We start from the raw sequence: 22,137 nt of genomic DNA, 5'->3' as shown, positions 1-22,137 counted from the left end.
CGGAGCCATTGTGCAGGCAACACAGCTCCAACCCAGAGAACTATGGCGAAAGCTGTAACGGTGCGTAAATGACAGAGCCCGCGGCAGGTGGAAACAGCAAAATACTGTGGCTCACAGTCTCATGCTACGAGTAGGTTGCCACTATACCGAAATTTAAAGTGATGCACAACCAGCTATGGAAAGGATGCACTTGCACATGCAGTAGTTTATGAAACTAAACCGTTCTTTGGTTGTGAATGCAAAATGAATCGTCTTTCTCTTATAAACACTCTTGAAACACCTTTTCACACTCGGGTATTATGTGTATCTTAATGTGTATTTTTGAGAGAAAGGGTCGGGATGTCTAAAAAGGAACTTAACAAGTTACACTACTGGCCATTAAAATTGCTACACCACGAAGATCACGTGTTTCAGACGCGAAATTTAACCGACAGGAAGAAGATGCTGTGATATGCAGATGATTAGCCTTCCAGAGAATTCACACCGGTGGCGACACCTGCAACGTGCTGACATGAGGAAAGTTTCCAACCGATTTCTCATACACAAACAGCAGTTGACCGGCGTTGCCTGGTGAAACGTTGTTGTGATGCCTCGTGTAAGTAGGAGAAATGCGTACCACCACGTTTCCAACTTTGATAAAGGTCGGATTGTAGCCTATCGCGATTGCGGTTTGTCGTATCGCGACATTGCTGCTCACGTTGGTCGAGATCGAATGACTGTTGGCAGAATATGGAATCGGTGGGTTCTGGAGGGTAATACGGAACGCCGTGCTGGATCCCAACGGCCTCGTATCACTAGCAGTCGAGATGACAGGCATCTTATCCGCATGGCTGTAACGGATCGTGCAGCCACGTCTCGATCCCTGAGTCAACAGATGGGGACGTTTGCAAGACAACAACCATCTGCACGAACAGTTCGACGACGTTTGCAGCAGCATGGACTGTCAGCTCGGAGACCATGGCTGCGATTACCCTTGACGCTGCATCACAGACAGGAGCGCCTGCGATGGTGAACTCAACGACGAACCTGGGTGCGACATCGCGGTGAACGCACATTGGAAGCATGTATTCGTCATTGCCATACTGGCGTATCACCCCGCGTGATGGCATGGGGTGCCATTGGTTACACGTCTCGGTCACTTCTTGTTCGCAATGACGGCACTTTGAACAGTGGACGTTACATTTCAGATGTGTTACGACCCGTGGCTCTGCTCTACATTCGATCCCTGCGAAACCCCAAATTTCAGTAGGATAATGCACGACCGCATGTTGCAGGTCCTGTACGGGCCTTTCTGGGTACAGAAAATGTTCGACTGCTGCCCTGGCCAGTACATTCTCCAGATCTCTCATCAATTGAAAACGCCTGTCAATGATGGCCGAGCAACTGGCTCGTCACAATACGCCGGTCGCTACTCTTGATGAACTGTGGTATGAGCAGCTGAACCTGTACACGCCATCCAAGCTCTATTTGACTAAATACGCAGGCGTATCAAGGCCGTTATTACGGCCAGAGTTGGTTGTTCTGGGTACTGATTTCTCAGGATCTATGCACCCAAATTGCGTGGATATGTAATCACATGACTGTTCTAGTATAATATATTTGTCCAATGAATACCCGTTTGTCATCTACATTTCTTCTTGGTGTAGCAATTTTAATGGCCAGTAGTGTAATTGGGAAAAAAATGGAACATCGCTCAGCTGCTTTCATTTGCTGCAACTGCGCCAGGAGTTATCTTCAGCAAAAAGCAGATCCTTCAACTCATATTGTTTTACTCCAAGATTTTTTGGTTGACAGCACATTTGACAGAAAACAAATAGAAGCAGGCATTATGGACACTTGACTAATATACTTACGACATTCCCGTATTCTAACAAAAATTCGAACATAGTATTTATAAGACCGTCCGCTGCTCGTGGTCTCGCGGTAGCGTTCTCGCTTCCCGAGCACGAGCAGCAAGGAGAGCTCCACCTACCAACCCAAGGGAGCCAACGGGTCTGATGATGGTTTTATAGAAAAAACCGAACCCGGTTACTCATTAAAACAGACATAACGTGATCAAGACTGAACTTTAATCTAAATATAACAATTAATTGATCACTGTATTCCAAAAATGTTTACCAAAATTACTCAGCTGTCTCTGTATCAAAGAAAGTAGAAGTAGCACAGTAATTGATAAGTTTTTCTAAGGGGATGTTTGATAAATGGACGTCATTTTGGGAATATGCAATACATTCATATGAATGAGAAACGCTGCTACGAAGACTGGTAACGACTCCGCCGGTGTGTAGCTGCTGAAAGGAACTACTTTGAAAGGGACAATATTGTTGTATGAAAAAAATAAAAACTGTCGTAGATAAAAAAAATCTGTCTCGTTACTTTTCTCTCGCACCTCGTACGTGCGGATGATATGTACAGGTTCATGGTTGCAGTGACATTCGTCCATGTCTCGTGAGTGCTTCTCTCTTGTTTGTCAGGCGCTGTATAATTGCTTTTAGTTGCAACATCTGCGCGGCTGTTATAATTTTGACAACAAGTAACTTTAATGAAAGTTGCTTCTGTAGTGTTAATGCGTGAGCTGAAGATGGTCACTTGACCGATGCTAGTTGTCGGGTGGTGGTGCAGTGGTGCCGTTCTTTATTTCGTAAGCTTCGTCCAACAATCTTTATAGAAAAGAAGCACTGTGTAATGATTGTAAACTGACCTGTAAGTGTGCGTGTTTTTACGGGCTAGAGTGGTTAAGTAAATAAACGAAATAAATGTCATATCAATAATCCAATATATTTTTCCGAATCGCCGTATACCACGCATTTCTATCTGACGTAGAGTGTAAAACTGGACACTTTAGCAGTAACACCTGTATTGCCCTGAGCACTTGGTGCAGCTACCTGACTGCTGCCAGTCTCAGGCACGAAGAGCCCCCCCCCCGCCCCCTCCCGCCACTCCGACCCACGCTTAGGCTCGGCTCTCCTTGACCCGGGGTCAGACGCCCCCGCAGAGATCCGCCACGCTGACCCACCAGCCCGGCTGTGACCCCGTTCCGCGGCGTGGCCGCGTTCTTCTCACAATGCGAGCGGGCGCTGCTTCTACTGGACCAGCAGGCGAGAACAGCAGCGGAAAAAAGCGGCGACATTGGCTAATGGCAGCGCGAATGACAACAACTTGCCGCTGTTGGCAGCGTTTACTAGTATGGGAAAGATTTCCACTGTGTTCGCACATGTCCATTTGATTATAATTTGTTCTCAGACAGACGGCGCTGCCAATCTCTTTTTTCACAGTTACAGTCCGCAGCTCGTGGGTCTTGCGGTAGCGTTCTCGCTTCCCGCGCACGAGGTCCCGGGCTCGATTCCCGGCGGGGCCAGGGATTTTCTCTGCCTCGTGATGAATGGGTGTTGTGTGTCTTTCATCATCATTTCATCCCCAACGACACGCAAGTCTCCGAAGTGGCGTCAACTCGAAAGACTTGCACCAGGCGAACGGTCTACCCGACGGGAGGCCCTAGCCGCACGGCATTTCCATTTCACAGTTACAGGCGCACAAATGATAACGTTATTTGTGACACTCTTGCGATCACGACCTTTTCGGAGCAGTATAACAAAGAAAATAGAATCATGTAGCGTGCTGACGGTGTGATAAGTTATTGACTTTCTTACCTGCGCCGTACGATAATTACAGAAAATGTGGCCGCCCGTTGTGGCCGTGCGGTTCTAGGCGATTCAGTGCGGAACCGCGCTGCTGCTACGGTCGCAGGTTTGAATCCTGCCTCGGGCATGGATGTGTGTGATGTCTAGGGGACTCATGAACTCAGATGTTAAGTCCAAAAAATGGCTCTGAGCACTATGGGACTTAACATCTGAGGTCATCAGTCCCCTAGGCTTAGAACTACTTAAACCTAACTAACCTAAGGACATCACACAGATCCATGGCCGAGACAGGATTCGAACCTGCGACTGTAGCAGCAGCGCGGTTCCGGATAGAAACGCATAGAACCGCTCGGCTACAGCGGCCGGCAACAGTAAATCGAAAAGCTTGGTACAGGGAGTTTGAAACTAGGTCTAGAAATCATTTACAGTAGTGTATAGTATGTCCAGCAAAATTAAACGTGTATCAATGTGATATTCATCCTAGGAGCCTGTTGATAAGTTGTTAAATTTAGGCCATCTACGACTGCACAGGCTTTAAAAAAATAAGTAGAAGAGCTAAAATGACTTCGAGTGCTGGTGATAAACCATATCAGATTTTCGAAATGAAGCTTCTGTTTTCTGTCAAAAGGAAAGTTTGTTGTTAGTGTAGTGTCACTTTTGGGTTATGGCGCTAGGACGCTGACTCTTGTCGTGCAAACGACTGATACACTTAGTTTAGCTCAGTGAACACTGAAAAAGGACAATCACGTCATTAAGATTTAACCCTCTGCCAGGCACTTACATGTGATTTGCAGAGTATCCATGTCGATGTTGATGTAGATGTAGATGTAGATGTAGAGGTGGTGCACAGTTTTCGTATGAGTGATAATGGGAAGGAAACTGGCCATGTCGTTCCAAAGGAACTGTTCCTGCATATTCCGTAAACAGTGTAGGGAAACGGTGGGAAACTTTTATTGGTATTGCTAGATGGGCCATTGAATCGCTGTTCTTTCGGATGCGAGACGAATGTCTCACTACTAGGCCACATGATTATGAGGCAAGCATTGGAGAGGTGCATGTGGACAATCACTAGGAGAGAGACAAATGGTTTATGGAAAAGACTGGAGTGGACAGGGTATGTAGTGAGGCGAATAGGTGGTAGATGAACTGAATAAGTTTTTCGTTGGATTCAAGGAGGTAAGAATACTTAGGTAACGACCTAGTGGAAGGTGGGCAAGTAACATTACAAAACACGTAATAAAAGCAGGTGTGCTGAACGTTGTATAGCGTGGAAAAGTGTATAGAAGGGCTACATGTAGCTGTGGACATCCAGTGGCTGATGATGTTGATGATAATGACGGTGATGTACCACCATAACTTAACCAATTCTAGCCATCAATTTGTTTGAATGTTTTGTGTTGTTGTTTTGTGCTTTGCGATATCTGGGTGGATGACTTTAGCGGGTGCCCTCTTGATGAAGAAACGGAAACTCTGCATCAGATGCAGCAGTTTAGCTACCTATAACAGGTGGGGGGCGACAAGACGACAAAAAGATTGCTGCAATAGGTTACATTAAAGCAGAACAGATTAGTATATAAAATGTTTTCATTGGATATAATGATGCTGGTGATAATGAACCAAGCCGGCCGTGGTGGCCGAGCGGCTATAGGCGCTTCAGTCTGGAACCGCGCGACCGCTACGGTCGCAGGTACGAATCCTACCTCAGGCAAGGCTGTGTGTGATGTCCTTAGGTTAGTTAGGTTTAAGTAGTTCTAAGTTCTACGGGACTGATAACCTCAGATGTTAAGTCCCATGGTGCTCAGAGCCATTTTTTTTTTTTTGATGAACGAAAGCCTGAAACGCATAGTACAGTATGTATTGAATCAATAAAAACTCTTAATTTAAACAATTATGAAACTAAAACGAAGGCAAAGGTCCCGAGTTTTCATCTGCCAGGAAGTTTCATTTCAGCGCACACTCCGCTGCAGAGTGAAAACATCATTCTGGAATTATGAAACTGTTTGCGGCCGTATCTGCAAATAAATTTCCGTCACAGCCACGAAAACTCACAGGCAGTTTATGCCACAGTTTTCCTGAGTAACGATTTTATATTTACTTAACGTCGTACACCGTGTAGAAGATCGGCTGCATAAGTGATAAATATCTGATTTGACGTTCTAAATACAGTTAGTAGAAAATTAATGTTGTCGTTGCCACCAGTCATGCGCTATCGAATCATGTCCCAGGAAAGCCACTTAATTTTTTCGGTTGGAGATTGCCCTAACTGAAATGGCGACCTAAAGCTCCACAATTTCACGTCAGGGAGACGAGGCATCACAGACGGAAGCTGTTTCGTCCCCCACGCAGGGCCCAGAAACTGTAAGCAATTCAGTGCTTATTCTCCTTTCTGAAGATACGTTCCGCAGAATTTAACGTAACGAACGCGACCTCGGTTGGAAATACGGCCTGTAGAATGCTGGCGGCTGTTTTCGTAATTATTTTCGACGCCGACCGTTGCGAGGGCACACCCGCATTTCCTCTGGAGATAAAACGCCTGCATGCGCGCCGTATCACGCGCTCGAGACAACAAAACCCTCTCGAGTCGAGAGCGGCTGCGCTTCGGCGCGTCCCTGAGACACCAGCAGCTCTTTCAGGCGGGCTCTCGGCTCCTGCGCCCGCGGAGGAGGCGCAACGGAACAAATTCTACACCGAAAACAGGAAATGGTATCCCTCTCTCTTTTAACAAGGTTAGGCGGCAACCAGAACTTTACGTTTTCCCACGTTATTCTCTTAGTAGTTCGCTACCAACACGAACTTCTCTTAAACGGTTTTATTTAATATTGCAGGTTTTTGCGGTTCAACAGGAAAGTCACAAAAGTCTTCAGGAGGTTTTCTTATTTGCACAACTGATAGTTACTGTACGCAAGAAGGTACACTTCGGTACCAACGTTCCACAGATTTTTACTTTCAGAACATAGCTTTTGATTTCCAAACCTTTTCTGTTTCAAAGACGTTACTCATACTTTCTGTTCCATGAAACAAAGGATCTACAAGCACCGTAAATTCTTAATTTCTAAATCGAAATACGTTCAGATCATGCAGCATGTAACGAATAAATTAAATGCTGATATGAGACAGCGATAGTGTAGTATGCAAGGGAAATTACAGGCTACAAACATACATTCTTGCTGTAACTTATTGACAGTCCGATGCTACTTGCTACCATAGGACCTAGAACAGGAAGTACGCGCCCTAGAAAATAAACATGTATATCGTGTAAAATAAGAAGTTGTGGAACGTTGACAGAACAGGCATTTCTTGTGAAATATTTAAAATGCATCAGGTATCTGCAACTTGTAATCCAAATATGTCGTTATTTAATGAGAATGATAAACAGTAGTGCTGAATTATCTGATCGCGTTGCGTAAAACTAGGTTTACGCATGCCTTAAAAACCTGAAACATGTTTACCCCCCACATCCAACCCAAGTCGTATGCGAGTGCTCCCACGTAACTGGTAGTATTTCCAGCATCGCGTCAATAGATCACAATGGATTAGCACTTCGACTGATTGAGAGAGACCCACGAAAATCGTATATCGACGTCGCGGGACTGTGACTGGTCCTCCGTAAAGTAAGGGAACGACACAGTATCTTGTGCAGGGCGTCTTCTTTATCATGACCTCCCGAAAGAACATTTGATCATTTCTTCTAGAAAACTTTAATTACTTATCCAAGTTTTTCTTTGGTTTCCGTTACTGCTTGCTCAATGTACAGATTGAATAACATCGGTGATAGCCTAAAACTCTTTTTCAGTCTCCTCTCAACCACTGTTTCTCTTTCATGCCCCTCGACTCTTATAACAGCCGTCTGATGTCTGTACAAGTTGATAGTAGTCTTCCACTCCTTGTATTTCATCTCTGCTACCTTCAGAATTTCGAAGAGGGTGTTATACTTAAGTTTGTCGAAAGCTTTCTTCAAGTCTACAAGTGCTGTAAACGTAGGTTTGCCGTTCCTTAACCTATTTTCTAAGACAAGGCAGAGGGTCGGTATTGCCTCGTGTTCTTATATTAGTGACATAAACAGATTTACCAATGAAAGTCGTCGCGACCGGTAAACTCTTTCTAAAGAACACTAGTGGTAAATCAAGTCTGAAACACAAAGTCTAAAGAACCCTACGGCACAGCGTATCCTCCGAAAAGCAGCTCGTACAGTCCACACATTAAGGTGCTCACCGAAGAAGTCGATGCGCCTCAGCCATTGCACTTTGCCCGTGATTTCTGTAGACACGAAACAGCAGACTCAATACACAAGCCGTCTTCAACCAAATCTGAATGAAGTGTTTCTCAGACTAGCAACGTACTCTCTCGCTCAAAGTTATATTCAGTTACGGAAATTGCTTGTAGCGTCCATATCCCTCGTAACTGTCAGCACTTGCCGTTGGGTGGCGACACTCCAGTTACCGGTGATCAACGACTGAGGGCGAGTTGATACGGGGCGCCGTTAAGTCAGCGGAGGTTTCCACGGGACGAGTCGGGAAGCAGGACATCTTACAGCTTCAAGCAAAGAGGGTATTATAGTGCTTTTAATCACATATCGGAACAGTGCACGGGGCAGTTGCAGCGTAGACCAACGAAGGGAAGGCAGAAATGTATTCATCTTTGGACTGCGTAATCAGATAATCATTGATTGCTAATGTATTATTAATGTAGCGATATAGTGATGACGGAAACGATCAGTCATAATCGAATGGCTTGGTTTTTACCTGTAGATAATTTCACTGTATCCTTTAGGGCAGTGACTGGCAAGAACTCGGCACGCGAGCTGGACTATGGTTTGCGTGCTATACAGCTTTCTCGCCTGGCTGTACACTCCCTCCACTTCCACACCACGGTGTCTGACGCTGAGGAGGGTAAGAGGGGAAAACGGCGAACGTGCCGCATTTCAAGCGCAAATACAGACGCACTCCGTGCGAGTTGGTTTCATATTTGTCAACAACATATATCACAAGCAAAACAAGTTTTCACTATTACTTCCTTATTTTTTGTGTCCTGGAGCACAAAGTGTGCATACGGACAGACGTAGACAATTTCACAGATTCCCGCACTCAAGATGCCACATAATCGTGAATTATTTAGTTTCATAACCGAAAATGCCGTTCACACACACACACCTGTTGATCAAAATAATTTGTCACGTTTGTAACTTCATTGTAGAAACGTCGAAACTGTTGCTGATGAAAACGACGTTGACGTCTTAGGCAGTTTTAACGCAAAAGAATTTGTCTTTTAAATGGGAATTATTCTGAAACTTCCTGGCAGATTAAAACTGTGTGCCCGACCGAGACTCGAACTCGGGACCTTTGCCTTTCGCGGGCAAGTGCTCTACCATCTGAGCTACCGAAGCACGACTCACGCCCGGTACTCACAGCTTTACTTCTGCCAGTATCTCGACGAGATCCGGGCGTGAGTCGTGCTTCGGTAGCTCAGATGGTAGAGCACTTGCCCGCGAAAGGCAAAGGTCCCGAGTTCGAGTCTCGGTCGGGCACACAGTTTTAATCTGCCAGGAAGTTTCATATCAGCGCACACTCCGCTGCAGAGTGAAAATCTCATTCGGGGAATTATTCTGCTGATCAGTTAGTTACACCTGCACATGCGCAGACGCATTTTCAACTGAACCGGCAAACAGTCTCGAAAACACCGTGAATACAGGTGTTTAACTAGCAGTGCCTAAAAACGTTTAGAAAACTATCCTAGTAATTCTTTCAGGGCCGTAACGAATGTTTTAAGCCTCACGTTTTGGCGGCTGCTGTGACGAAGCGGTTGTAGGCGCTTGAGTCCGGAAGCGCGGCTGCTACGGTCACAGGTTCGAATCTTGCCTCGGGCGTGGATGTGTGTGATGTGCTTAGGTTAGTTGGGTTTAAGTAGTCCCATTGTGCTTAGAGCCATTTGCACAATTTTTTGAAACCTCACGTTGTTTATAACATCAGTGAGTTTAGGAAACTGGACAGTGTTTGTTGTCAGAATTTGTCGCTTGCACAACGCGACTTTGTTTTTAAATGCAGCCCCACCAAAGCAGAAAGAAATTGTTTCTCACCTTGCGGTGTCTTACTGTGGAGAGAGTGCAGCCAAGTCCACTTCAAATGCAAGATTCTGATTTTCGTTCCTGCGCTCCTTTTCGCTTCATAAATTCAACAATAACAGGTTTTAAATCGAAAATCATTTCAGGCATGCCCACTGACTTAACCAACGTATTTTCCAGTAATACATAATGAAGTGTTGGCAGAAGAGCCAACACTGTGTTGCTAGAGGAGGCCGAAATGCACGCGTTTAATTACACGCTGACTGGCGCGAGGTCTGGAACAGTTAAGGGAATTAATAGTAGCAAATAAAGTACGTAGTTGATATAATACTTAACTTTAATCCACAATTGGTGTACATCGCTCTTGACGGTACATGTTATAATCTCAATATCACATGCTATGGCGCCTTGCTAGGTCGTAGCAAATGACGTAGCTGAAGGCTATGCTAACTATCGTCTCGGCAAATGAGAGCGTAGTTGTCAGTGATCCATCTCTGGCTAAGTCGGCTGTACAACTGGGGCGAGTGCTAGGAACGTCTCTCTAGACCTGCCGTGTGGTGGCACTCGGTCTGCAATCACTGACAGTGGCGACACGCGGGTCCGACGTATACTAATGGACCGCGGCCGATTTAAAGGCTACCACCTAGCAAGTGTGGTGTCTGGCGGTGACACCACACATAAAGTCTCCATTTTTTTTCAGATCAATCGAAAACTGTTGCAACTGACTGTAGAATAATGCGTGCGACTTCAGGAAATTTGCTACTCGTACCACAAACTTCATCACGTGCTCCAGGCTTGCAAATTTAGCACAAAGTATTTCTTCATATACAGAACGATGAATTTTGTCTATCACTGTAAATTTTTGCTCTTTCATCGTCAACTAATTGCCTCTCCATGGTGTTGCAGTGTTATTGTGTAGCATATCTGCGGCACGCGTCCATTATGCGGCTGTATATTGCTCGACAGACACTGAGAAGTCTTTCGCTTCTCTTCTGTCACTATCATTCATTTGTAAGGGCGTCTGACGGTAGACCGCTAGGTTTCCTCTTTTTTTGCAAACAGCCACTGGATCTGTGAACGCCCTTTACGCCACGAACAAATAGCGAATAAAAATAATAATGGCGTGTGACGAGGGCCTCCCGTCGGGTAGACCGCTCGTCTGATGCAAGTCTTTCGATTTGACGCAACTTCGGTGACTTGCGCCTCGATGAGGATGAAATGATGATGATTAGGACAACACAACACCCAGTCCCTGAGCGGAGAAAGACCTATATGACTACTCTTGGTAGGCAAGCTGCTCAGCGCACAGGCCTTCTCTCTAGGTGGCTTGGCCGCGTGCGGGGCTAGGCTCGGCCTGTTTCGTCTTTGCTCGGTACTTCTCGGAGGTACTCGGTACAGCGCGAAGCCGGCACGGTAGCTCAGCGTGTTCGGTCAGAGGGTTAGCAGCCCTCTGTAATAAAAAGAACTGAGCTAATCGATCAACAACGAACTTAAACGGATGTCTTACGACGTCCGCCCCGAGCAGGTGCAACGAACAACAGCGGACAAAATGAGATTTAATAATAATAATAATAATAATAATAATAATAATAAAAATAAAAGTGGTCAGCGCGACAGATTGTCAGTCCCGAGGGCCCGGGTTCGATTCCTGGCTGGGTCGGAGATTTTCTCCGATCAGGGACTGGCTATTGTGTTGTCCTAATCATCATCATTTCATCCCCATCGACGCGCAAGTCGCCGGAGTGGCGTCAACTCGAAAGCCTTCACCAGGCGACGGGAGGCCCTATCGACAAGACATTTAGTTTAGTTTGGAAAGGAAAAAACTTGCGCTTTTGGGCCTGTGGGAAAATTACCTTTACACTCGGTCACTCAACGTCTGTACGGCAGTTTCTCTCTCACCAACACAAATTAACACTGTGTATCACAGAAATCAAGTTGATACCATTATAGAACAGTTACACAGTGTAGCATTCACGCACGCCTTTGCTCGGCACAACACAAGCCGCTTCCTTTCGTTATGACTACTGTTGGTATACCCAACATGCTGTTCGTAGGCAGCGCACAGTCCTTCTCAGTCTAGGTAGCACTGACGCGGCCTGCTCATCTCGCTTGCCTTTAGTTCGGTGCGCCTTGGCCGACCCTACTTTGGGGGGGGGGGCATTGTAACGTCAGTTAGCTGTTACTAGGCCGAATTTAAATAAATGTAAGGTGCTATAGTTCAATTCTTTTATCTTGGCTGCTCGCGCATGCCCGCCCAGACGCGGGAGATTGCTGCGTTGCCAGTTGCAAACGACTCACGCGCCAAGAGAAGCCGCGCGGGATCAGCCGAGCGGTCTTGGCGCTGCAGTCATGGACTGTGCGGCTGGTCCCGGCGGAGGTTAGAGTCCTCCCTCGGGCATGGCTGTGTGTGTTTGTCCTTTGGATAATTTAGGTTAAGTAGTGAGTAAGCTTAGGGACTGATGACCTTAGCAGTTAAGTCCCACAAAATTTCACACACATTTGAACATTTTCGCCGGCCGTGGTGGTCTCGCGGTTCTAGGCGCTCAGTCCGGAACCGCGCGACTGCTACGGTCGCAGGTTCGAACCCTGTCTCGGGCATGGATGTGTGTGATGTCCTTAGGTTAGTTAGGTTTAAGTAGTTCTAAGTTCTAGGGGACTGATGACCACAGATGTTAAGTCCCATAGTGCTTTTTTTTGCCAAGAGAAGCAGCGCCATAGTATAGTATAGTTCGCAAACTTACGTTTAGGGGGGAGCGCGCAGTTTATGAAGTAAAGCCACCACGGCCGCATTAACCCTTTCACTGCTACAGAGACGTGTTCCCGCATTCCGCGCTGTGCGCGATTTTGTCATGACTGCTTCAAATGGTTCAAATGGCTCTGAGCACTATGGGACTTAACTGCTGAGGTCATCAGTCCCCTATAACTCTGAACTAATTGAACCTAACTAACCTAAGGACATCACACACATCCATGCCCGAGGCAGGATTCGAACCTGCGACCGGAGCGGTCGCACGGTTCCAGACGGTAGCGCCTAGAACCGCTCGGCCACTCCGTCCGGCGTCATCACTGCACTACTCTCCTGTGCAGAAACATGGTGTTCCGACTGCTTTGATACACTTATCATTCGGTTTCACAAAAACTATTTGACCCAAAAATTGGATACGTCTTCTTGACTGATACCTTCCCCCTATAAATGACTTTGTTTCGATGTTCAACACAGTTATTGTGCAGCACTAAATGTAGTAAACCATTGCACGAAATTTTGAAGATTTTGCAGAGGTAAAAGTCCGTAGCGTATACTTTCCGTATGGCCGATTTTAGTTCCCACAATGTTGAGAATGAAATGTGGAAAAAATACCTAAATTTCATATACAATTTACTGTATAAAAAAAACCATTTAATTTAAGTACCAGAAAGGTGTGTTATGTAATACTGAGAAATATTACGTCTTTCGCGACCGTAATAAAACTTTTATGTACACTGGGCGCGTTTGGCTTTATTTTAAAGCACTTCAATCAGAAGGAAGCAGACAAAATACATGAAACAAAACTGTGGATTTACAAAAACATTAGGACTTGAATATACTGTGTATCAGTGAAGTGCTCTGAGCTACATCAAATAATTTTTGTGTGTGGCACACACAAAAAGCATTTATTTGCTAAAACACTGAACAACCGATACACACGTTGAATATTGTGTTACCGCAGCACAAAACTACGAAAGGTGACTTGGCAGTGGAGGAGACAAAATACTGTCCACTGAAGATGCTTCAAAAGAGAAAAACGTGTGTGGTCTATATAAGGCACCTATTACAGTTACAGAAGAGGAATATATTTCAGTAGCATTGGTAATACTGCGACTGTGGAACAAAAACAAGAAAGAGAACATGAGTATTATTGTGTATGTGCCTTACCTTTCATTGTTGTGAATCGCTGTGAAAAACCGAAAACTTATATGATTATAATGAAGAGACAAAGCACTAGAAATTTAAAAAAATTACATTCAAACGAATAAAATTCATGAAGTAAAACACTTCGATATTGTTTTCAAATAATCAAACTATTAAGCACCGAACAGGGATTGAACTCAGAATTTTCCGCTTGGCAGCCTAACACCTAAACCATTACGCTAACGCAACTCGTCATTCGGCGGAATTCCTGGAGGGGTCTAAAATGTTACGCAAAATACCAACACACACACTGTTGGTATGACTATGAATTACTCACGTTTCGTCGAAGTACAATAGGAAATAGACAATTACCGCTGTTCTTTATTGCGAAAAAGCGGTTCGTGAGAATGATACAAACACCTTTCCTTGCTGTCGCTGAATTAGGAGGATTATTGCTTGTTTGGTTTTATTAATTAATAGAATATGAAGCCATTGATATAAAGAATGCTTTTTCCAAACTTTCTATAAAAGAATATCTGCTATCAAGACAGTGGTTTTGTTCAATTACTTTATTTCTGACTGAACGTTTCTAAAACTGAAGACACTCGTCGGTGCTCAGCACTGCAGTCGGGCTATGGCAACGTCGTTCTCTGTTCATTGGCTGACTGTGTTTTGTGACGTCAGATGCGCAGAACGAACCTAAACTCGGCCGCCGTCGTAAATGACGCGCACTATAGTCGGTAAGCGTCGTGCTCGCAGCAGATCCTTTAAGGCAGTGCTTTGCTCTGGGGAGCACGTGAGCGCCTGCAAGTGGACGGGAATCCCCGGTGTGGACGTGCCCTGTGCCCCAGTGGCCAGCCGTCAGCGCGGCCGTTATCTGGCGAGAGCGGGACGCAGCCGTAGCAGTGGTGGCCCGCCTCATTTGCATGCGACGCGTGGGCCGGGGTGGGTGCCGTCTCCCCGCGACACGTGCGTGCCTTGTCATCCCGCCGGACACAACACGGGAAGTCGCCTCCGCAGATGGATCCACCGTGCCCAGCCGCACCGCACCGCGCAGCGCCGTGCTCGGTTAAATGCCGCACACACGCCGCCATTCAGCGACGCGCTAGTCAGAGCAAAGTGTTCCGTCACGACACCATCCGGGTCTGGTTTTTCCTAATGAACGGCTCTCGGCCCTGATTGCACACGTAAATTTATTTATCAGGCCCTCTCTTACATCTGACCTGGCATTCTACTTATTTTACATTCATATGTTTTAGTAGGCATGTTAAACTACATCTAGTATAAAAAGTGAAATAAACAATTACAAAGGCACACCTGGAAAAATACATACATATAGAGTTTATATTGGTAGATCATAAGTACTGTTATAAATAGACATTATTGAAAAGACAGATTTTAGATAGGAGTGCTAGCAGCAGGAAGTATGAGGGAGACTGATGGTGAAGGGAGGAGAAGAATAGAGAGGCATGATGGAACATAATTAAGGAAATATAAAGGAAAAGAAGATTGCGTGGCTAAGGCCGGTATTACACTATCAAATTTCTTTGTCCAATATCTTTGTCAAATATATTTGATAGTGTAATAGGGAACTTTGTCAAATGTCGTCCAATATTTGATCAAATCTTGGGCCTCGCTGTATATTTGATCAAAGAAATCGCTTGTCTTCTGTTCACTGCAATGTGACATGTTACCACATGGAGCGCTAGCATCGCTGCAGCGTTCTGTCGTCTGTAGTGTTTTTATAACCATTGCCGGTAAATACAATTGGTGTGTGCCGACAATTACAAAATTAATAGAGATGTCTGAAGCTGATGAGGCGCTTTACAACGTGAGGCACCCTGAATACAAAAATAGATAAAGAAGATTGGAGACCTGACCTGACCTGACCTGACCTAACCTAACATATAACCCTCTCCTGTAGCAAGGAATCGGAGTGTTACAGTGAGCCTGTCTTCTGAAGATGTAGCAGTTCTTAAAGCGAATATTGTGCTTTGTGATATGAGGATACACTTCATTGAGCACATACAGAGATGTATGCTCATCCATTCTTAAGTGATTGATGTACGACTTGACGTCTTCCACTGTAAGCTCACGTAACAAGTTTTGTTGAATGCTTTTATCGTGTCGTCGTAAAACCCACGGCTTCACCCAGAATAGATTAGTTTTTCGTTCCATAGATCCGTGCTGAGGAGATCCTCGTGGATGTGGAACATGTCGATTTTTTAAGCTGAAATAACAATACTAATAGTATGAATAAATACAATACATCGTTTGTTTCTATTAAAAATTTCGCCAATGGAGTAGGAGTTGGCCACTAGTAAATCTTTCAGGCTCCTTTTAAACTGATCTTTATTTCTAACTAAATTTTTTATGTTTTCTGGCAAGTTATTGAAGATGAGTGTTCCTGAGTAGTGGAACCCTTTTTGAACTAAAGAAAGTGCTTTTAAGTCCTTGTGCAGATCCTTTTTGTTCCTGGTATTGTATATATGAACTGAGTTGTTTGCTGGAAAAAGAGATATATTATTTAGGACAAATTTCATTAAGGAGTAAATATACTGAGAGGCAGTAGTTAGTATACAGTTCTTTGAAGAGGTTTCTGCAGGACGTCCGTGAATTTACTCCACAAATAATTCGTATTACACGCTTTTGGACTCTGAAAACTTTTGTTTGACTTCAAGACTTACTCCAAAATATTATCCCAGATGACATTATGGAGTGAAAGTAGGCAAAGTTTGCAAGCTTTTTCATTTTATGTTGCCTATGTCTGCTAACACTCGAATTGCAAATACAGATCTGTTAAGGCGTTTCTGCAGTTCTGTGATGTGCTCCTCCCAACTGAATTTATTATCAAGTTGTAATCCCAAGAATTTAATACTGTCAACCTCGTATGTATGGTTCATTCCCCCCCCCCCCCCCCCCCCACTTCCTTTCCGCATGTGCACACAATGCAATTGCGTTACGTACAACTGCTGCGGTTAATAACAAGTTGTTGTCAGCCATCTTGAACTTTGACGAAAAATTTGATGACAGTGTAATACCCCTTCTAGCGCAACGTCAAAGATCTTTGTCAAATATATTTGACGGAATATTTGATCACATCTTTAATCAAATCTTTGACAAAGAAATTTGATAGTGTAATACCGGCCTAATAGAGATAGATGAAGAGGAAAGCATCTCAGGAGCAAGATAGGAGACGCTAGCTTTGCTATTTGACTGATGAGAGGATTGGCCTTGTACATTAATTTTGTGGAGAACGTTATGAGGATGATAGTAGGAAATGCTTCAGCTTCTTCTTAAAAGCAGCAGGGGATTGAATTTTGCGCAAGGTAAGGGGCAGTTTGTTCCAGAGGCGGACAGCGACAACTGAGAACGAGTTTGCAAAAGTTTTTGTTTTGTGAGTGGGCACAGTTAGGATACCAAATAAGAGTGACCTCGTGTTTCGATTATGATGGCATGACAGGTGTTTAATCTCTGAAGCAAGGTACTGGGGTGCTTGCGTGACGAGGAGTCGGTGGAGTAGACATAGAGTGTGGTAGTCACGCAATTTGTCCGGCCGCAGCCACCCTAGCTCGCAGTATGAAGCACTAACATGATCATATCGGCGAATGTTGCAGGTGTAACGCACACACGCATTCATGTTTATTTCTAGCCGTCTTTTGTTTTCACTACTCGTGCCTTGTTGAATTACATCACAATAGTGGAGGTTCGGTAGAACGAGTGCTTGCACGAGCTGGCGTTTCAAGTCCTGTGGAAATATGTTCCGAAACTTTTTGAGAGCATAGAGGCAAGCAGAAGTCTTCCGACACACTGCGACTGTATTCTCCACCCAGTTGAGATGCTCATCCAAAGTTACACCCAATTTTTTAACGTAAATCACTTAGGAGGAGGTGTAGTCAGGCGCAGTAAGTCTGATTCTCGAGAGTGTATTTATTTATTTACTATTTTCTTTTAGTCTGTTATTTAGACATAGAACAGTCCAAATGATTCACCTGAAGTGTGTTAGATAGAGCATTGTGGTGTTTAATGGAAAAATCTATACAAAAGAATACTTTTAAAGAGAAAAAGGTCTACATAAAAGAACGAAACAGATGCACTGTCCACGGTGTCTCTATCACAGCCTAAAATATTGTTGCACAGACCGTCATGTCAATTAAAAAGACTGCCCACATGGCTCTGTTTGTGGTCCAGAGCAATTACTGATCCAGCTTCTCAGTTCTCGGATAACAAACGCTCGAGTCTCCATCGCCTACTCGGAAGATCTGCCAGCTCAAGGGCTAAATTAGAGGAAGACAGTGGGGGAATTCTTGAAAGACCAAGTAACTGGTGCGTAGAAAACAAACGAAAGCAGCACAGAAAAAGGTTCATATGTTACTGAAAGGAACATTATCAAGAACGAGAGACGCCACGATCAAAATAAGTGACCAAGTTGTGAAACGAAAGGGAGTATATAAGCTGTTGTTGCTGTCGTGGTCTTCAGTAAGAAACACGTAATGAATGAAGAAATATTGGCGCTGATGGCAGTTTGTTTGAATAACGATTCTGCTGAAGGTAAGATGCAGTTAACAGTTTGTGCTCACATCAGCAGAATTACGGAAATATTTGGAAACAAACCGTAAAAGTATTCCAGATTTCATAAATGCTTATGGGACGCAAGCAAACAAAGAGAACTTTGCAATGATTTCGTGTTGTTGTTCAGAAATCTGGTTGTTGTTGTTGTTGTTGTTGTTGTGGTCTTCAGTCCTGAGACGGGTTTGATGCAGCTCTCCAAGCTACTCTATCCTGTGCAAGCTTCTTCATCTCCCAGTACCTACTGCAACCTACATCCTTCTGAATCTGCTTAGTGTATTCATCTCTTGGTCTCCCTTTACGATTTTTACCCTCCACACTGCCCTCCAATGCTAAATTTGTGATCCCTCAATGTCTCAGAACATGTCCTACGATCCGGTCCCTTCTTCTTGTCAAGTTGTGCCACAAACTCCCCTTCTCCCCAATTCTATTCAATACCTCCTCATTAGTTATGTGATCTACCCATCTAATCTTCAGCAGTCTTCTGTAGCACCACATTTCGAAAGCTCCTATTCTCTTCTTGTCTAAACTATTTATCGTCCATGTTTCACTTCCATACATGGCTACACTCCATACAAATACTTTCAGAAACGACTTCCTGACACTTAAATCTATACTCGATGTTAAAAAATTTCTCTTCTTCAGAAACGCTTTCCTTGCCATTGCCAGTCTACATTTTATATCCTCTCTACTTCGACCATCATCAGTTATTTTGCTCCCCAAATAGCAAAACTCATTTACTACTTTAAATGTCTCATTTCCTAATCTAATTCCCTCAGCATCACCCGACTTAATTCGACTACATTCCATTATCCTCGTTTTGCTTTTGTTGATGTTCATCTTATATCCTCCTTTCAAGACACTGTCCATTCCGTTCAACTGCTCTTCCAAGTCCTTTGCTGTCTCTGACAGAATTACAATATCATCGGCGAACCTCAAAGTTTTTATTTCTTCTCCATGGATTTTAATTCCTCCTCCAAATTTTTCTCTTGTTTCCTTTACTGCTTGCTCAATATACAGATTCAATAACATCGGGGAGAGGCTACAACCTTGTCTCACTCCCTTCCCAACCACTGCTTCCGTTTCGTGCCCCTCGACTCTTATAACTGCCATCTGGTTTCTGTACAAATTATAAATAACCTTTCGCTCCCAGTATTTTACCCCTGCCACCTTTAGAATTTGAAAGAGTGTATTCCAGTCAACATTGTCAAAAGCCTTCCCTAAGTCTACAAATGCTAGAAACGTAAGTTTGCCTTTCCTTGATCTTTCTTCTAAGATAAGTCGTAAGGTCAATATTGCCTCACGTGTTCCAACATTTCTACGGAATCCAAACTGATCTTTCCCGGGGTCGGCTTCTACCAGTTTTTCCATTCGTTTGTAAAGAATTCGCGTTAGTATTTTGCAGCTGTGACTTATTTAAGTGATGTATATAAGTACCTCGGTATAAACACCGACAAGAGAAAACTTTAATGTCAGATGACTACCTGGCGCACGGGCATATGTTCATCCGGGATCGAAAAGGCACTTGCTGTTGGCCTGCTTCACTAAGCTACATGGGTAGGTCACAAATTTTGTGATTTATAATTCTGGACTGCACTACTGCACAACTCTACACGACACAGCACTACATTACACTACTTCAGTTGGTATCATAACCAAGCTGGATTCCTCGTTTGTCTTGCTAGTTAACCCCCGGCTCGCTGAGGTGCAACTCATAATTCACAGGGTCTGAGTCGCTGTGCCACTCAAGGTCTAGAGATTGAGAGATGGCTGTCAGGGTCTCAGGAAATCCTTCCTGGCCCTCCCCGAGGCTCATTTCCTCGTTGCTTCCGGAAGATTGTATACAGATGTCCTGAAATGATGTGGCTCTTTATCACGATGTATGGCATCTTCATACTTGTCGGTCAGCCATACAGGCTTGCAGTTCGCCAGTTCAGCTTACGCCACAGTTCCTCATTCCTTATTAATTATAGACTATTCCATTAGGAAACGCTTCTTGTCATGGTCTGTAACATCTGGCACATTCCCAGATGATGTGACCCGAGTTGCCGATTGCACCACTGTCACAAGTGTCTGCGGTGCGCTGTCGTATTTTTAGTAAGTAGCTGCGATACGAACCATGTCCCGATAGGTAGTGTATAGCTCCACTGGTCGGAAGTAAGTACGTCGTTCTTGTTCTTTCTTTTACGTTAGGAAAGAACTGGTAAGCTGTCCTTCCTGTTTCTGCCCTGTCCCAGATTTACTGCCATTCTCCGTCAGTGCACGCCTTTATTGGATGCGTCCGTTACCCAGTATCTTATTTACCATATCAAATTCGCGCTTCTTGAGCCAATATTGTGCACCTGTCTTTCTTACGGCTAGGCAGCAAGCCTAACACAGCAAGCAGCGGCTCAGTCTATGTTGCTCTATATGCGCCTGTCGGGTGCAGATGTACACTTTTCTACGGTCGCAGGTTCGAATCCTGCCTCGGGCATGGATGTGTGTGATGTCCTTAGGTTGGTTAGGTTTAAGTAGTTCTCAGTTCTAGGGGACTGATGACCTTAGAAGTTAGTCCCATGGTGCTCAGAGCCATTTTGTACCCCTTTCTGTGCTCGCCGTAGATCCTGCTCATCCATAGCTCTCTGGCTTTGTGAGCCCAAAGGGTCGACCCGTAGCCCAAAATAGCGATTACGATAGTGCTGTGGTACATTCTTATTACAGTTATTGGCATCTCAATCTTTTTTGGGCCAATTGTTGTGTTTAGTTGAGAATTTTAATGCCTCTCTGATGGACGCTTTCTACATGAATGAAAGTTTTGCTTTTCATCACTGTTTATACCGAAGTACCTATATACTTTCTTTCTTTTCGCAGGTTGGTAATTTATGCTGATCGTGATGTTTCGCGCTCTTCATAGACTTGCTTTCAGTAACATATAAACTGTTTTGTGTTCTGCTGTCGTTAGTTTGTTTCCTATGCACCAGTATTTCAGGAACTACCCTTCTACTTTCCTCGAATTAGCCGTTGAGTTCCAGATCGTCGGCGTAGGCGATGTACTCTGAAGCTTACGCAGTAATAGCTCTATGCCAACGTCCCAGAACTTTGGAGGACAAACAGGGCCTGTAGGCAGACTTCGGTGATATTTTTCACAGTTTTCTTTCCGAGACATTCTAACTGCACCTGTGATGTCGTCAGTCATACGACCAAACCGCCGCCTGAGAGATCGATCCGCCGGATGCGATTCTCTCGATCATTGCTGCCATCAGGTCTTTGCAGCTCCGTTCCAAGTTAGTCTTCAAATTCACTGGATTCGGCATTCAAGATTGCGACAGATTACTTCGTCACTGCAGGATTTGTGACTTGTAAATTATGTCATTCTACAGACGCTTAGTCTAGACGTGTCTTCTATAATTGGCAACCAACTGATCATGGACTACAACAAAGTTAAGTACTAAATACTTGCTTATTTTGTACTCGTCCGCTGCTCGTGGCCTCGCGGTAGCGTTCTCGCTTCCCGAGCATGGGGTCCCGGGTCCGATTCCCGGCGGGGTCAGGGATTTTCACCTGCCTCGAGATGACTGGATGTTGTTGTGTCATCTTCATCATTCATCCCCATTACCGTTGGAGGAAGGCAATGGCAAACCACCTCCACTAGGACCTTGCCTAGTACGGCGGCGCGGGTCTCCCGCATCGTTCCCCTACGCTCCGTCAGGGAGTATGGGGCTTCATCATCATCATCATTTTGTACTCCTGCTAATTAATTGTGTTTTCCTGTTGTAGCTATCAAGCAGTCTTGCCATAGTAGAACCACGTTTCCACCTCCTTGGCTAACCCATATTAGCCACCTCATGTTGATGGACTCGATTATGGTGGAAGAGCGAGAGCCATCAGCACTTGCCTGCCTATGCAGTAATCTCGGAAGCTGCTGAAGCAGTCCATCTTTTTCAGTCTTCTGAATTGGGCAGGACGCCATACATTTTCAAAATAGTGTAACGGTAGTTTAA

At 44.6% G+C, this 22,137-nt stretch overlaps 1 protein-coding gene across 1 annotated transcript in view; it reads left to right on the top strand.

Moving 5' to 3' along the window:
* LOC124776221 overlaps nt 1-22,137 on the top strand; it is a 709,169-nt gene that overhangs the window by 442,420 nt on the left and 244,612 nt on the right. The window lies entirely within an intron of this gene.

Source organism: Schistocerca piceifrons, chromosome 2 (assembly GCF_021461385.2).
Source record: "Schistocerca piceifrons isolate TAMUIC-IGC-003096 chromosome 2, iqSchPice1.1, whole genome shotgun sequence".
NCBI classification, from domain to species: domain Eukaryota; kingdom Metazoa; phylum Arthropoda; class Insecta; order Orthoptera; family Acrididae; genus Schistocerca; species Schistocerca piceifrons.
This window is presented reverse-complemented; position numbering and strand designations above follow the sequence as displayed.